This window comes from Ursus arctos, unplaced genomic scaffold (assembly GCF_023065955.2).
Source record: "Ursus arctos isolate Adak ecotype North America unplaced genomic scaffold, UrsArc2.0 scaffold_24, whole genome shotgun sequence".
Taxonomy (NCBI): domain Eukaryota; kingdom Metazoa; phylum Chordata; class Mammalia; order Carnivora; family Ursidae; genus Ursus; species Ursus arctos.
Genome location: NW_026622919.1, coordinates 30,824,566 through 30,843,057, shown reverse-complemented (window position 1 = coordinate 30,843,057; position 18,492 = coordinate 30,824,566).

Here is an 18,492-nt window from a genome sequence, read left to right as displayed (position 1 = left end):
TATCCCCCACCCTCCCCCGTAGGTTTCCAGCTTGGGTTTTTTTTTTTTTTAAGATTTTATTTATTTATTAGAGACCGTGCAGGCGCACAGGAGCAGGGGGAGGGGCAGAGGGCGAGAAAGAGGGAGAAGCAGACTCCCTGCTGAGCGCAGAGCTCGACACGGGGCTTGATTCCAGGACTTGGAGATCACGACCTGAGCCAAAGACTGACACAACCGATTGAGCCATCCAGGCGCCCCCATTTCCATCTTGTTAAACCAGACAGACTCTTCCCTGAGGAGAGCCTAAGCCTGGTAGAAGGGAGAGAGACTAGACCTTACAGTAAACTTCCTTTATGTTGAATCTCAGTGGTCAAAACAGTGAAAGTGAAGTCTTTTGGGGAATTCGGAGCCCTTCCCACAGTTGGTGTGGGCAAAAGCCATCGTCGGGATAGAGATGCTCAGAGAGGGGGGGAGTTGAGCTCATTCTTGCGTTCAGGAGCTTAAAATCTCATTGGGAAGACAAGTGACTTCGGAAACAATCAAATGAACAGAAATTCTTTTAAGTTATGATATAAAATAATGGTTGGGTCACGGGCAGAAGCCAGCTCTAGACTAGTCCAGGACTGCTGCACAGAGAGCCCTGAAAGGCGGGGGAGCTGAAGTAGGCATGCTGTCGCCACTGCCCGGAGCGCCCTCCCTGCCACCACAGTCTTGAGAAACGATTTTCACTGCCATTTCCAATGGTACCTGCTCGGGGGCGCACGGCTGGCTCAGCTGGTAGAGCATGGGGCTCTTGATCTCGGGGTTCTGAGTTTAATCCACATGTGGGGCGTAAAGCGCAGTAACAAAAGACAAGAAAAAAGAAATAGTACGTGTTTGGAAATGTTACCTGGTGTTCAAAGCAGATCTCGTCTCTTGTGGAGCCGTTTCCGGGTGGCACTGGCGCACGTCATTCGGTTGGCGCACCTGGTCCACTGTGTGCACTCCCGCCTCACCCTGGTCGTCCCGTCCGTTCTGGAGGGGACCGCCTGCTTTCTATTCAGAGTGTAAACAGGTGCAGAAATTCTTACTCGGACCCACTGACACATCACACAGAACCTTTTCAAAGTGGGCCCTCCGTGTGGGTTTGCTGAGCTGAAGCCAAGAAAGGCACGTGTCCAGGTTACGGTGCAGTTTGCAAAGACAAGTTCGAAGATGTGGGACTAGTTCTGGTTACTCCGGTTTTTGCTGGTGTGACTATGACGGTCTCAGACTACAGAATAGGGATAATGTTTGCCTCTCTGGCTTCTAGTTAGTTTTGTGAAAATTGAGACCGAATACAAAGTTCACTTGTATTATGTATGACAGATGCTTCTATTACTCTTGAGAGGTGGAAAACAGGTTTGAACGGGTAGTATGGGGTCAGACCACGGGGGCCTCAGTAACTCCCAGAGTTGTTCAGCTGGGTATAAGAAAGTTTGAGCAGGGAAGTAACGTAGTGTAAGCAGTGTCGGGGGAAGGAAAATTCACCCAGATGTGATCCAGAGAATGGGGTTGGCAGAGTGGGCAGGGAGCGGGGAGGGCAGGAAGAGGAGACCTGTCAGACTTTGGTCTTTGCAGTCGTGCCAGTTGGAGGCAGATTCCAGGGTGACAAACCTGAGGGACCAGAAGAATACCTGCAGGTTCTCAACATCCTGGGGGGTGATGGTACATGGTGCAGGGGGCAGACAGGTGGACGAGTTAGGTGTCTGGGAGGTGGGGAGGAGGTCCCTAGCACAGGGGTAAGGGTTGGAGCCAGGAGAGTGAATGAGCTCTCCAAGGGGAGTGTAGAGAGACACAGGATGGGGGCTGAGCCAGGTGAATGCTCTTAGTTAAGGGATGAAGAAATGAGAAAGCCAACAAAGGAAACGGTCCCTTATCTCCCATCATCTAAATAGCAAGCCTTTTTAAAAAATTGTATTTATTAGATAGCAAGAGAGCTTGAGCGGGGGAGGGGGTGCCGGGAGAGAGAGAAGCAGGCTCCCTGCTGAGCAGGGAGCATGACGCAATGTGGGGCTCCATCCCATGACCCTGGGATCACGACCCAAGCCGAAGGAGGACACTTTAACAGACTGAGCCACCCAGGCGCCCCAGTAGGCCTGATTCTTGATCATGTGTCCTTAAAAGGCAAGGCCAAGTTGTCCTGTAATTTTGTGTAATTTTTAGTGTCATGTTCTCTGATCATGAAAGCAATATTATAGAAAAATACTCTCCCAGAGGATTCCGGATTTTTTTTTTTTTTAATGATACTCTTCTCTGTAAATAATGATGGCTTGCCACTTAAGAGCATTCCACAGATTCTCTCTTTAAAGAAAGTCATTCAAGTGGGATGAGATTTTCTGTGAGCCCAGCACGGGTGCCTGCCTCTGCTCTTGGGAATCCAGACAGGCACGCAGGCCTCGTGGGGCCTCTTCCATCCTTCTAGGCCCTCAGCTATGAGCAGGCCTAACTCAGAACCGGGCTGGGAATTTTCCTGACTGCATGGGCCCTAGGGCCCGTGACATGACACGGCTCTGGTAGTGCAAGTGCTGGCACTGCCTCAAGAATGTGGAGCTGGGAACAGGGAACGGTGTGTGTGTGTGGGGGGGGGTGAGATTATTACTTGGTTCAGGGTCTCCACGTCCTGAGCTCTAGTCCAGAACAGCCAAAAGGTGGAGGAGTGCTAGGGAGACGGATGCCCGAGCAGGTTCAGGTCACCTTGTCTGGTGGAGGAAGGGCACCTCCTGTGGGAAAGACAGGAAGCAGCTTCCCTGTCACTGCTGGGGTGGCGCTCAGTGTGGCATGTGGGTGTGTGACTGGGTGAGCCCGGTGCTGGGGCCGTTTCTGTGCAGATGCCGAACTGGACAGTTGTGGGGTTTTGCTGTGGCGCTCAAGCGAAGAGGTCACTAGGGGAAAGCAAAGCAGGCAGGAAGTTGCGTGCTATGTCCCCTGCCTCCGTATGTATTACAGCAGAGGATTTTTGTTGAATGGTAGCTGACAGTGAAATTACATTTGGGGTATAGTTTTACCCTCGATTGATGCTTGTCTTGTACTGGAACTTAAATGTCAGTCACCTGACCTTCTAGTTGGTCTGCTCTTTTAATTAAAAGATGGTTCTAAGCGACATCCAATAGTGGTCTATTTATTATTTATTAAGCATTTTCCTTCCAGCAGTTAGTGAAAGGTCAGTGGCTTCAACGGATGCTTTGTTTTTGGTGAGTAGCTTAGATGAAAAAGATATACAATCAATCTCTGCTCCCTCCTGTTTGCTCATGGGCAGGACACTGTTTAATAGTCATTGTGGCATTTAGGACCGCAGGCCTCTGAAACATGCAGAAAAGTGCATGTGCATCCCTTGCTGCTGAACATTTCTCCAAAAGTAAACATCAGGTTGTGATTATGGTTAATAATGAGATATTGATTGTTTGAAAATGTCACCACCAGGGACCATTTGGTCCCAGAACCGCTAGGTGGCGCTGCACTCTCATGTTGCTTAACCACATTAATTTTATTTCCTTGCCTCGGGGTACCTTGCCTTTCAAGGTTGGCGAGTGTCCTTGTAAAATAATGTTCTGTCTGAGGTTTAGGAAGCTGAGGTCCTGGGGTGCCTGGGGTAGGGTAGAGATGGGAGCCGATAGGCCACAGGACAAGCGACAAAGGCCTGTGGGGGAAACCAACTGTGTTTGCACCACAGTGGGAGCAGGAGAAGAAGGAGCTAACTGTGCTGAGTCCCTAGAGACTGCCCAGAGCGGTGTTTCCTAACCTTCTCCAGTCAGTGACAAAATCTGCGAATTTGCTGCGGAGGACAGAGCAGGGGAGTGGTGCAGACAGAGAGGCAGTATGGAGTAGTGGAAAAATCCCAGGCCTTGCAGAGTCAGACCTGCGACGGAAGCCCTGGTTGATTGCTTTGTCTGATGACATTAGGGGAGCTGGCGAATAACTGGACCCTCAGTTCCCTTATCTGTAAAGCAGGGGTCCTAACATCTATCTCATCAAGGTGCTGTGCGGGTTAAAGAAGAGTAGGAACAAAGTTCTTGGCACAGAGTCAATCTTGGCTCTCAGTGCTTGAAAGCTCTTAGCAACTGTTGCTTCCCACTGGGTGAAGGCGAATGTACATTAGATTAAAATGGAGAAGAGGGGTGCCTGTGTGGCTCAGTTGGGTAAGCGCCTGCCTTCGGCTGGGGTTATGATCTTAGGGTCCTGGGATCAAGCCCCTACTTGGGCTCCCTGCTCAGCAGGGAGTTAGCTTCTTCCTCTCCCTCTGTCCTCCCACCCCGCACCTGCTCATGTGTGCGCTTTCTGTCTCTCAAATAAATAAGATCTTTAAAAAAAAAAAAAAAATGGAGAAGAAACAAAAAAGTAGGATTATGTCCTTTTTCACCAGCTACTTGTCTAATTCCTTCTCTCTTCTCAACGCCCCCCCCCCCAGCAATTGCTATCTCTTTTATCTTCTTCCAACCTTCTAGCACCAAACCAATCAATCAGCCAATCAATCAAACAATTAAAAACAAAAACAAAAACAAAAAACAAAGGAGGAAGCTAAAGAGCAACCTGGGAACTCTGTTATTGGAGCTTACCCAGTGCTTGTAGGTTTCGCGGGAAAACTTGCCTTTGTTTATTTCTTTGTGTGTGTGTGTGTGTGTGTGTGTGTAGAAAGCAATGTCTTAATGGCATTCCTTCTGTTTCTTCTTTCCTTCCTCATTGTTGCTCCCCTTGCCCTCCTTGTGGTAAACTCTGCTCCTTTCTTTTTCCCGATTGTGGAGGGAAACCAGAGGGTTACCACCTAGATGTCCAACAGAAGAAGATGGCTCCAACCACAGAAACGTTGTTCCTGGGGCCCAGGGCTGCTCAGCCGTTGGGGCAGGAGTTTCTGGAACTCTCTCTGGTCCTCCTCCCCTGGTGAAAGGCAGGGGGATGCCAGGGTTGGAATGGTGCGTGGGATGGGAGTGAGGGCTGGAGAGCAGGAAAGATCTATTTATGTCCTGGGGCGCCTGGGTGGCTTGTACTGGTCGGTTAAGCATCTGCGTTCAGCTCAGGTCATGATCTCAGGGTGCTGGGATCGAGCCCCACGTCAGTCTCCCTGCTCAGCGGGGAGTTTGCTTCTCCTCCTCCCTCTGCCCCTCCCCCCTGCTTGTGTGCTGTTTCTCAAATACAGTCTTAAAAAAAAAAAGATCTAGTTATGTCCTTCCCACTCTCCTGTGCTCCTCTCACTCCATTTGATCCTGGTCGGTGTGCTGTGGGACCCCTCTGCCACTCGTCACCTGGGGTGTTAGGCTAGAGGACACAGGGCTGAGGGTGCCACTGAGGGACATTACAGAGGAAGAGCTCTGGCCTCTTTCCTCTTCAGGTGTCAGTCAAAGAACTGGGTTGCAATCCCAGCACTGCCACTCCCTGTGTGGCTTCGGGCAGGTCATGATCCCTTCTGAGCTGCATTCAGTTCCAGCATAGGGTCTGGAGCCTAATAGATCTTGAAAGTGTACTTGTTGAGTAGATGAATGAACAAATGAATGGTTTCCCCATCTAAACATAGGGATTATAGTACTGCACCAAGTATTGTTGGGGGTGCAGAACCCAAAGAAGATGCTGGTTGTGGCAGAACTTTGGAAACTGAAGCCTTCTACAGTTCCGTAAAATAAAGACGCCGGTCAGAAGCCCATGCCCCTGGAGCTGCTGGTGCTGGGCTTGCCCCGGAAGGAGAGCGGAGCCCAGGACTGCGGACTCAGGAGAGGACTGGCAGCAGGCGAGGCTGCTGGTCTAGGCTCCGCGTGCCGAGGAATTCTGCAGGAGATGCCGGGGTCTTCAAACCCCTTCCCGGGTGCTTGTTTTAAATCCGGAGCATGCTCAGCGTTCTCTCTTGAATCTTCAGCACAGAGAGCGTTGGACCTGGGCTTTATCACCAGCTTGCCTTGGCTCCCAGCAGGTGAGGTGAAATGGCCCTGCTCCATCTCAGCAGCGAGGGTCATGGCCTCCCTGCCCCCCCCCCCCCCCCCACCGGAGTTCATCCCCTTCTCAGGCCCGGCTCCCTGCTGGAGCCATTTTCCTATGCCCTGCATGGATGACACTCTGGCTCCTCAAGGCTTCCAGCTCCTTAAATGTATAATTCAAGGGACGATGGGCTTGTGTGACCATTTCTGCCGGCAGCCTTGAGCTGACTCCTAGCACAGGCGGGGGCTCCCTTTTCAGGCTGGGGAAAGGGGTGGGTCAGTGCCTGGCTCACCTCAGCGAGTGCCTGAGCCTTGGCTCCTGGTTGCCCCCGTCCAGCCCCACTCATGGGGCCCCTGAGGTTAGAACAAGAGAAAGCCAGCTTAATCCCAGGAAGTTTCCAATTTAAATCCTAAGAAGGCGAAGCTTGTCTTTGGCAACCCTGCACCATCCCTAACTTTCCTACTTTTGGTTGTGAGAGAACACAGAAGGGCCGTGGGAGACAGGCCAGGTGAGTCGAGGGGTGGGGTTCTGATCATCTGAGCTGCAGGCAGGTAGAGGGCACCAGAATGTTCCACAGTCCTGCAGCATTCCTGCTGTGTTTGTCCTGGCCTTCTGGGCGATCTCACCTCCAGTGCAGTGTGTTCTCAAGGTTGGAGCTGTTTATTCCTTCCCTTTTGATTATTGATTGAACACCTAGTGTGGGTTCTTAGAAGAACCTGTAAAAAGATACCTGTAAAGTCAAGAAGCTCAAATTTAGGGGCACCTGGGTGGCTCAGTCGTTAAGCATCTGCCTTCGGCTCAGGGCGTGATCCCGGCGTTCTGGGATCGAGTCCCACATCAGGCTCCTCCGCTGGGACCCTGCTTCTTCCTCTCCCACTCCCCCTGCTTGTGCTCCCTCTCTCGCTGGCTGTCTCTGTGTCAAATAAATAAATAAAATCTTAAAAAAAACCTCAAATTTAAGAAAATCTCACCAGCGGGACTTAGTTCCTGTGTGCTGTTGGCTCATAATTAATAACTATATTATAATATTATAATTGATTATAATTGCTATTATATAATAATACTAATGAAATTCATATTATAATTAATGCTAAAGAAAGATAGATGACCGATGCTTATTGCTTAACTGACATGTGCATTGCCAAACCCCAAAGGGGTTACTTTAAGATCTAAAGGACTTGAATGTACTTTACTGTCATGTTGAAGAGAATAAAGCTTTCAGGTATAATCAAGATTTCTCATATATGAGAACTCAGTGACCCATGGGCAATGTCTGCCATAAAAAAAAAAGAACTGAGTGTACCTCCATTGTTTACTGACATTTAAAAATAGCTCCTTTAGCCCACAGCTGAGGCAGAAGACGGCATGGTGAGCAGCTAGGGCACTGGATGAGGCTCCTGCAGATCCCGGCCCAGTCCTGACTCATCCACTCGTTGGCTGTGTGACTTTGGAAAGTCATTCAACCCTTTTAGCCATTTGTAAAATAAGGGGGTTGAACTACAAGCCCTTGGAAGCCCTATTCTCTGTGTCTTTAGTCCAAGAAAAGCTGCAAAGATGGGGAGAGCAAGCCCATTCCAAGACTTACTAAATACTTATTTAAAATCTCACTTTAAAAAAAACTTTTATTTATTTCAGAAAGAGCGAATGAGTGGGGGAAGGGGCAGAGGGACAAGCAGATTCCCCACTAAGCAGAGAGCCCAACACAGGGCTCCATCCCAGGACCCTGAGATCGTGACCTGAGCTGAAGGCTGAAGCTTAACCAACTGAGTCACCCAGGTGCCCCCAAACCTTCTCACTGAACTGAGCACTTTTGAATTTTGATTATGGATGGGAATGCAGTCTAGTTCAGCCACTCCGGGAAACAGTATGGGGGTTCCTCAAAAAGTTGAAAATAGAGCTATGCTACGATCCAGCAATTGCACTACTGGGTATTTACCCCAAAGATACAAATGTAGTGATGAGGGTACGTGTACCCCAGTGTTTATAGAAGCAATGTCCATAGTAGCCAAACTGTGGAAAGAGCCCAGATGTCCATCGACAGAGGAATGGATAAGGAAGATGTGTGTTATACACACACACACACACACACACACACACACACACACACACACACTTCAGAAGCCGGTTGAAGGGCCAGGTTATCACCCCACTTCTAACCAACCCGCTATAGCTTGCAAGTTCCTACAACCCTGTTCTCGCGTTCAATTGATTTGCTTGAGCAGCTCACAGAAATCAGGGAGACACTTAGTTTACCAGTTTATTAAAGGCTCTGATAATGAATATAGCAGAACACCCAGAGGGGAGAGATGCCCGGGACCAGGTATGTGGGAGGGGTTGCGGAGCTGCCGGGCCGTCTCTGGGTGCGCCACTTTCCCAGCACCCCCGTCCACGTGTTCACCACCCTGGAAGCTCTCAGAACCCTGTACTTTTGGATTTTATGGAGGCTCCATCACGCAGGCACGATTGATCATCGACTCCACTTTCAGCCCTTGACTTCTCAAGGGAATGGGGGATAGGGCTGAAAATTCCAAGTTTCTAATTATGGTTTGGGTTTTCCAGTGACCAGCCCTCATCCAGGAGCCATCCAGGAACCCACCCAGAGTCACCTTATTAGAAGAAAAGCTACTCCTTTCACTCCTATTGCAAATTACAAGGGTTTAGGGAGCTCTGTGTTAGGAGCTGGGGGCAGAGACCAGTATGTATTTCTTTTCTTTCCTTTTTTTTTTTTTTAAAGATTTTATTTATTTATTTGACAGAGAGAGACAGCCAGCGAGAGAGGGAACACAAGCAGGGGGAGTGGGAGAGGAAGGAGCAGGCTCCCAGCAGAGCAGAGAGCCCGATGCGGGGCTCGATCCCAGGACCCTGGGATCACGCCCTGAGCCGAAGGCAGACGCTTAACAACTCAGCCCCCCAGGCGCCCCCCAGTATGTATTTCTTAGTACGAATCGTAGTATTACGGTCACATAAAGTACTTATACCACTATTTCTTGTCCCATCCGCTACCTCTTGACTCCTTGCTGTGTATGATGAGGGTAAGGACCAAAGGTTTAAGCACAGCCGGAAGGACCCAGGATGTGAGAGGTCCAAGTGGTCGCTGGCGGCATTAGGCGCAGGGCGGGTGCCTGCAGACCCCAGGGCTGCCGCTGCTCCGTCTTTCCATCTGCAGAGACACGGGCTGCCTGGGCGCCACGTCCACAGCTCTGCGTCCCAGAGCCTGGAGCAGACATTTGAGGGAGAGCCCTGCCCAGAGTTGAGGTTATTTCATTCCCCGCTAGGGTCTGCCTGCTTCCCTCCCGCGTCACACAGGCCTGTTCCTCCGGGAAGGTCCCAGACGCTGGCCATAGAGCTGCGCCCCTCAGAGAGCAGCGCCTCCTGAGTCCTGCATTGACGTGAAGCCCTTGGCGAGCACTGCGAGATGCTAGAACACGGTTGAGAGCTGCTCCCTCCCCCCTTTCATTGCTGTAGGAATGTTATTAACCGTCTTTTCCACTGTGAGGACCCATGGGCGAAATTCCCGTCCATCCGGATTCAAAGAAAACCCTACTACTTCTGAACACCTGGGGTGGTTTACTCTCGTGGTCTCGGCCAGTTGGGTACCTTAGTTTCCCTCTTTGCTTTGGCCGTGAGTAAATTCAGAGTTGAATTTACAGCCACATGCAGCCGATAGAGGAACTTACGATGGCATTTGTTTTGATAATTACGAAATACTTTTGGCTTACAAAAATCACGGAAAATATATAACAGACATCCCGTCACCCAGCTTCAGACATAAAACTTAGCAAAGACAGATTGAAGCCCAGTCCCGACCCCGTTCTCCGGCCTCCGCCCCTGTGGGAGGTCTGTTCCTGAGCTTGCTTTATCCCTTTCTATTTAAAGAATAATAACTTTTCTCCAAATGCTTGCTCCTGTAACAAGCACATGGTATCGTTTTACATGTTTAAAAACACTCTCTACGTGGCTTTATGCTGTATGTATCGCTCTGTAATTTGTTCTTTTTACATTGAAACTTCCCTGTGTTGACCCGTGTAGGTCTAGATAATCCATTTTTCACTGCTGTGTAGTATTCCGCTAGAAGACTAGACAAAGGGTGATGCGGTGTTTCCAGGCACGGGCCTGGGGCCAGAGTGCCAGGGTTCACATCCCAGCTCTGCCACTTACTGGTTCTGTGACCTTGGGCAAATCAGCCTCTCTGTGCCTCAGTTTCCTCAGCCATGAAATGGGGCAAACGATAGCGCCTGCCTCAGAGAGGCGATGTGAAGAGGACATGATGGAACGGGTGCGGAGCATTTACAACGTGCCCGGCGCGCAGTGTGCGCTCTTCAAGAGCCGGTCCGCACTGTTGCACGTTTATTTTCCAAAGGTGGATGTTTTCAGTTTTTCCCTGTCGCCGGGATGTCACAGAGAACGTTATTCTAGCTGTTTCTTTGTGCACGTGTGCCAGAGAGTTCCTCGGGGCCAGGGCACACACGCGGGAGTGCACTGCTGGGCTGTGGGGTGTGCCCTTCTTTCCGGTTCTGGGCGAGGCGAGCGTGCTCCCGGGGAGGGGGTGCTGAGTCTCACTCTTGCCTGAGGGCGTGGCTCCCGCCTGGCCTGTTCTCGGTGGTGGTTGGGGTGTACCGCTTTTGCTTCACTTGGGCTAAATCTTTCTTTCCCTTCGCCCGAATGTCCCCAGCTACTTGTTTTTTTTTTTTTTTTAATATTTTATTTATTTATTCGACAGAGATAGAGACAGCCAGCGAGAGAGGGAACACAAGCAGGGGGAGTGGGAGAGGAAGAAGCAGGCTCCTAGCAGAGGAGACTGATGTGGGGCTCGATCCCATAACGCCGGGATCAGGCCCTGAGCCGAAGGCAGACGCTTAACCGCTGTGCCACCCGGGCATCCCCCCAGCTACTTATTTTTATCCTAGTATGGACTTCTGTGTGCATTCTCTTCGCCGCGCTCCCTCCTTTTTCTTCAGAATGATGCAGGATACAGATGCACGAAAATGAGACAGGATCCCGCCGATCGAGGAGTGCAGTCCTCAGGGGCTGCGATGCTGCCCAGCCTGGCCCTCCAGGCTTCCCGCCTCGCAGGACTCATTACGGTTCCTACCGGTCATGCGCGCATGGAGTGCTTACTATGTCCTAGGTGCTCTGCATACACCGTGCTGTTCGATCTCAGAAACGCCATGAACAGGGCCATTCGTTCCAGAACCTTGACTCCGATGAGGCAATCTGATGCCAGGGTCCGTGCTCTTCACCAGGGCCTCCGTACAGGGCTGTGGTGTGAGGTGGCTCAGGCCGCACATTGCACAACTCTCGGAGGCACCATTTGCACAGATGGCGGCGTGAATGGCGCCCCCGGAGATGTGCGGTGCAGTGGCCCTGGCCTTCGAAGTAAGAGCCTAAAGCAAATGCTTCCTGCCTGCTCGACAGGCTTAGAAGGGCAGCCCCCACTGCCCACGGAGGGGCTGTGCTGCCCAGGATTTATAGGACGTTCTTAAGGTCATGGTTCTTCATGTTTTAAAAGCCTGTTGGCACGGGAGCCCTCCCACCTATATAAACATTTGTTTAGGAAGGGGGAGCCCAGCCCGGGCCCTGCACGCTGACACCAGCCGTGTAAGGGCACGCGCTGGGCCGCCGTCCGTGGCTTTCCCCCTTGGCCACTGCAGACTTATTGAGCAATATATTACGAGTGCGGCTGGCTCCGATGATGTGTTATGGATAAATCATTAAGGAGGCAGCTCACCGCGGTGATGTATTGGTGTAATGGATCATCAGAGTGAAGTCTTCTGCCGACAGACGGGCTCGCTCAAAGGGTGGTGTCATTCAGGGAAGAATTAGCCCAGCAGCAGATCCGGCTTAATTACAGGATAAAAGGTTTGTGAATGATAGGCTGAAGTCTGCGGCACTAGCATTTTGATTCTTGATGTAAAAATATAATTGGGCTTCCTGAGAGAATTTTTGATTATTTCCAAACAGCCTTCCGCTCCATCACAACAGCACAACTGGCCACGTGGTCGCTGGGGTACCTTCCATCAGGGGGCTCTCCAGGCCCTTCCCACGTCTGAATTACTGTCGTCCTTTCCATTTGTAGGTCGCAGAATGAGTTAAAGAGATAAAATCCAGGAGGCCTGGCTTTAAGGCCGTCAGAATGATGTCCTTAGCAACCAGACCACAGGAATTGAGTGATTTATTCAAATCATCATTAACTAAGGCAGTGTTTCTTGACTAGACCCATGTGCACATGTGGGAAAGATGGGGGGGGCTCTGCTGGGTGTGCGTGTGTTTGTGTGTCTGAGGACATCGGTGTCTTAGAGAAAATAGTAATAATCATGTTTATCAGACATTTAAGGCTGTGCTAAAGGCTTTGCATGTATTATTTAATCTCATTTAGTTCGTATGACAACATTGTCAGACAGGCGTTCTTCTTCTCCTCCTCCTTCTCCTCCTCCTCCTCCTCGTCTTCCTCCTCTTCCTCCTCCTCCTTCTCCTCTTCCTTCTCCTCCTTCTTCTTCTCATTTTCCAGTTGAGAAAACCAGCAAGAGCAGGCATCCTTGGCCAAGGTCACACAGGGGCTCAGTGGCGGATCCAGTGAGCCTGATGCCGCAGGTGACCCCTATAATCGCCCCCTCCCACCCCAGACCCCCTTCCTTCGAGGACCTACACCAGCAGGCCTCAGGCCATTAAAGATGCTTTGTTAAACATGGGGCTCTTTTGTTTTAAGACGCATAAATCAAACCTCAGGTATTCATAGGGTCCCAGATGTACTTCCTAGCAATGGCAGGCTAAGCTATTGGGACCAACTCTCCCATTAGAGACAACTATAAAAGCATAACATAATTTTTGACATCTTCTTAAATAGTATCAAATTGCTGACAAACAATAAGAAATGACAAGGTCAACAGACAGAAGAGTAGGAACCAAAGGGGTGAGTGGGCACGGAGGCTGTTTTTGCCTTGAGGGTTACCGATCCTTAGTGGCCTTGCAGCCTACCGGCAAGAGAGGGCCAGGAGACAGCCCAGGGAGGGGCTCTTTCCACAGAAAGCTGGGGAAGGGCAATCTGGAAGTGGAGCAACCTTCACACAGAATTACACCATGAGGTTCCAAGTACCAGATTGCCTCGTCTAGGAAATCGCCAGCCTTGCACTTGATTTAATTTGGGCCCAGACTGGTATGGCTCTAACGCATTAGAGAAGCAGATTTCTGGGCATAGGGACTTAACCATTAGGCCTTATATTATTCAAATAAATAATTTTTAAGATATTGGACCATGGTCAGTGATAGCAAGGCACACAAGGAAACCTGACTCCATGGGCGAGACCCAGCAAAAAACAGCCAATAAAAGCAGATCTATAAAGACTTTCAGTATTGAAGCCGCCAGACTACAGACAATAAATAACTTTTCCTCCTTACTATGTGTAAATAAATAAGAGATAAGTTTGAAGATATCTTCGGAGAGCAGAAAACAAGTAGTTGTTATAGGACAAATACACAGCTATCTATCCACTGCTTTTCTGTCCCGCTCCATACCTCTATCTGCCAACGAAGAAAGAAATTCTGAGCAGCAGAATTCAGTGTGGAAAGCTCACTTGGTTTGTTATTAAGCAAAGGAGAAGAGGCATTGTTCTATCTCACCATGCTTATCTTCAACAAAGAATGTCAAGCACAGAACTTCCTCTCAGTCTTTATTTGTGACTTTAAAAAATTACAATTTGAAATGTATTATTAACATGGAAGTAAATACCTTTAGGCAAACCGACTGAAACATCTTGAAAATAGACAACAGACAATACACCGCACCCCTATTCTGAAAAAAAAAAAAAGAGGAGTATACAACCTCACATTTTAAAATCGTCATAGAAAATATAATATTACATTTGATATGTAAATGTTAAAATCTGCAGTGTAATTGGCTATGATGCCAGAGGTATAGATGACATTGCTAAAAATCTGCAGGATGTCGGACTAAAACATCATAGTTAAAAACCCAGGCTCGGCTGCAGACGGACTGGTTGGGGTTCCGGCTCTGCCATGGACATTTTGTAATTGTGGGCGAACTCCTTAACTTCTCAGAGCTCCAGTTTGCTCATCTGCCAAATGGGAATAATAATCGCACTGCACCTGATCCAGAGGGTTGAAGGAGTCAAAAACGATCCTGGATGGAAAGGGCTTTACATGAAATGTGCCGTTGTGACGTCAGCTTCTCACGTCAGCATTACCAGGTGAATTTGGCATTTGCATTTTGCTTGTGCTTAAATCCAAGAAGGATTTATGTAAGGAGATTGATTCCCTGTGTGTGAAGAGGCAGAAGAACTCTTTAACCATGAAAAGGTGATGAGATTTGGCTCCGGGGTGGTGGCGGGCAGCTCAGGGCTGCTCAGGCTTGGCCATTGACAGTAAACCTTTTGATAAAGAAGCCACAGATTCTGGCCTCTAAACTCAAGGGCATCTCCTTGTGAAGGTAGAAATCCAGGTAAGACAAGATTGATAATCCTGCATTGCAGAATTTATTAAAGATGTCCAGATTAAAAATTGGGTTGTCTGTCAATCAATCAGCCTGTTTTCTACGTTTTTCTCTGCCATTTACTAAAAATATTCCTGTATAACACTGAACCCCCTGCGGACATCATAAATGCTAATCTCGCCTCCCTTCCTTTCAGAAGGACAAGCTTGGCTGTGCTCCCTCTGCGGATGTCCCTGGGTTTGTCCTTGTCTTGCTGAAGGTTTTACTATTATTATTTAAATTTTTCTCGAGTCATATGATTTAAAGTGAGGGAAAAGGGCGCATGAGTGGAATTCACCAATGAAGTGTGGTTTGGGCTGCATTCTCCTTTCTTTGGGTAATCTCCTTGAACCCCAGTGAGGGCACAGGTTGGAAACAACCAACCTGAGGGTTGATCTAAGGCTTAACTATTGATCAGTAGGTCGCCGTACACCTGTAGGGGTTCCTTGTGTCAAGGAGCCAAGTCGGCATCATTGGAATGTCCTAATATCTCAGCTTGAGTTTGGGGATGTCTTAGGGTGGGCTCCCTGGAAGCAGACTCTGAGCTGGAGAGCCGCACGTGAAACCTTCATGAGGGGCGTTCTCTGGAGATACACCTGTGAGGGGGCAAGGCAGGCGGGACCAGGCAGAGGGGGAGGATGTCCCCTGTTGTGGTTGCCATGGAGACCTCAGCCAATCCTACAGGGACTCCGCAAGTAGGATGGCTGTTCAAAATTGCCGCCAGGCAGTGGGGCTGGGCTGTAGCATCTCCCGCATCAGCCCGTCGTTGCGAGGGCCACCCCTGGGAGAGGGTAAAGCAATTCCCAGGGAGGGAATGGGAATGGGTGGGGGATGGGTGGATGGGGGATGTGTGGGTGGCCCCAAAGACGGGATCTCAGCAGACAGAACCCATAGCAGACTGTCCCCTGAGCTCAGATTCACTTGCTTTGCACAGTTTGCTCCATTTCTATGGTGATGTCCAAAGGGTGGGCCTTGGTACCCCCAGAACTTGATGCGGCCTACCAGGCATTGTGCTTCTCGACTGGTGGTAGGAGCAGAGGCCCTGGCATGCTGGAGCTGGGACACCGCTTCAAAACTCTCCCACAGGAGAAAAGGAGGCCGAACATTTGCATCCCCACCTGAGTCAGTCCTTGGCTGTAGGCTGCCCCCTGGAAGGGGAGTAATCTTAGGCAAGGCGGTTCCCTGGGGCCAGAGGGATCCCCAGTGAGGGATGTAACTGTGAGGCATCATCAGCTGATAGTCTCAGCAGCTAGAATGGGTGCAGAGGGGGTCTGGGCAGCAGACCACAGTATCCACGCAAGGGATCAAACTCCAGGGCTGGAGCCAGAGTAAGGCCCAAATTTAAGGGGTCACGCATCCTCAGTTGCCTACCCTCATCGTGGCCCTGTCTGACATTCATGGGAATCTAATATCAGAAATGGTAGATATTTCAGGTTGACCAGGATAAACTTCCCAGTTACCATGAAGGCAGCCTCTTTCTGAAACTGGTGGAATCTTGGACAACATAGTCCTAGAATATTTCCTTTCCACTTCTTTTCAGGGAATGGAAAGGTGGACACTAGGGAAAGGTGTTACTTGTTACTACTGCCAAAAAAAAAAAAAAAAAATTCAAAGCACCTTTCCCAACCAGCCAGTTATTTTATAACTTCGCTTGTCTAAGCCCCTGGTCATTTCCCTATGATCTTTGTGTTATGGAAATAAAGTCAGAGGAGGGATCTTGAACTGGAAGATTCTTAAGTTTCCTTTTGTTACCATGGCGTTGAGGACATTGTCCAATCCCGAGCCTACTGGCTCGCTTCAGTGGGTGGCTCCACTCCCCCACATGAGGGGGCATATTCTAGAACGATCAAGAGAGAAGACCAGCCATGCTGTGCTAGGAGAATAGGAGGTGGTTGAAAGGCCAGAGAAACATATAACTCACATGCAAGTAAGAATCAGAGCTGGAGCCCAACAGGAAGAAAAAGCAGGGGTTGATTATAGAGCAGGCTGAGCAAAGGGTGACATGGTGTGTGGGGTAGGATCATTCCAGAATTGATCCTGAGCCTGTTGGATTCTGGCTGTGGCATCCTGGGTATATGAGAAATCCATGCATAGTTTTTGTTTTTCCCTTTCACACAAAGAGTCTTGGACCATCCTTCCCAACTTAATATATATAGTCAAGGCAATTCTAATCAGATCCCATGGAAGTTTTTATTTTTAACTTCACAACTTGATAATGAAGTTCACCTGCAAGGATAAATGCATGAAAATGGCTAATACAATTTTGAAATATCAGAATGTCGCATTACCTTCTCACTATCAAAGGTATTGCGAAGCAACAATAATTAAAGCAGCATGATGCAGGTATAGGAATAGGCAGTTAGACCAGGGGAGTACAACAGAGAGTCTAGAAAACATTGGTATGTATGGACGTTACATATACAACAGAGACAGCATTTCACATCAGTGAGAACAGGATGGGTTGTTAAATAGTGTTGGGAATGGGTTGTGAATTTCAGGGGAATTTTAAATTTAATTCTCTGTCTGATACCATACCCCAGATAAATCCCAAGTGAACTGAAGATCTAAAAATAAAAAGTAAAACTATGAAAGTACTAGAAGAAAATATAGTGTCTTTTTGAGCATGACATAAAACCCAGAAGACAGCAGGGAAAGAGTGACAGTTGTGACTACACGAACAAATCAACAACAACAACTTCTGTATGATGAAAAATACCACAAACAATTAAAGAACAGAACGGAATGTTTTAAATGCATATACTAGACAAAAGGTTAACATCGATAATATGCAAAGAGCTGCTACAAATCAATAAGAAAGAGAAATACCGTAGGCCAATGAGCAAGGGTGAGGAACAGGCGATGTGCTGAGGAGGAAGTACGTGTGGCAGAGAAAGCATGAGAAGCTGAGCGACCTCAGCAACAGTTCGAACAACACACGTCAACACAAAATGAGACATATTCTCCCTGTTGCAATCGGCCAAGGTTAACCAGATCGCTAGAACTCAGTGTTTGGAAGGATACAGAGAAAAAGGGATTCATAGTTGGAACCAAAATTTGCAATAACGTTTCTGAAGAATACTTTGGCAATCTCAGCTAGACTTCAAACATATCTGCCCTTTGACCCAGAAACTATACTTCTCGGAATTGATCATCCAGAAAGCTGCCTTCGAGAGAGAAGAGACGTCTGCCCAAGTGGGTTCACTTGGCATCCTTTGTTACGGCACGAGAGTGAGAACAATCCGTCCGGGGAAGAGAGGTTTGGTAAATTATGGGATCGCCACACAACAGGGAGCCATTAGAACAGGGCTGGCCGGTGTTGTACGGTTTTGGAACAAGGTCCCACAAGAAGCCATTGGTTAAAGAAAAAAGCAAATTGAATATATTCTATAAGGCCCGAGTCTATTTTCTAAGCAGTTAAAAAGCAGCATTTGGCAATTTAAGTTCTTATCGTAGAGAAGTGAGGAGTAGTAGTGCAATGACCCTCCATAGTCCCATCGCCTCACTGCAACAATTTCAACTCGTGGTTGTTGTTCTTTCCCTCCCATTCACTTGCTTCTTACCGCTGTGGGTTATTTGAAGCAGATCCCAAAGAGCCTATCACTGCATCCGCAGAGACTCAGGTCACTTCCACATTCAAAGGACGGTGCAGGCAGGAAAACGAGGCTCAGAGAATAAACACGAAGTTGATGTCAGTGGTCAGTGCGGGGGAACGGGACTGATGAGCGTGGATTTTCATGACAAACATTTTGGTATTATATGATTTGTTTTTGCATTATTTATTTTTTTAAGAAGCTCAGTAAAATTTTTAAGAGAAAGAAACCTCAACTATCCCTTTTATCTCTACAGAACCTCCTTCTAAATTTAAAAAGAGCAAACAAATAATTGTTACTTGATTTTTTTTTTTTTTTTAAGTAAGCTCTAGACCAATGCGGGGCTTAAACCCATGACCCCGCGATCAAGCACGTTCTACCGACAGAGCCAGCCAGGCGCCCCTTTACTTGATTTTTTTTAAAAGCCACCTCAAATCTTTTATGGAATGGCTTGGGATTAATGCATCAATAAACCTATTAGAACTTGAGTACATAATTAATACTGATTATTATCAG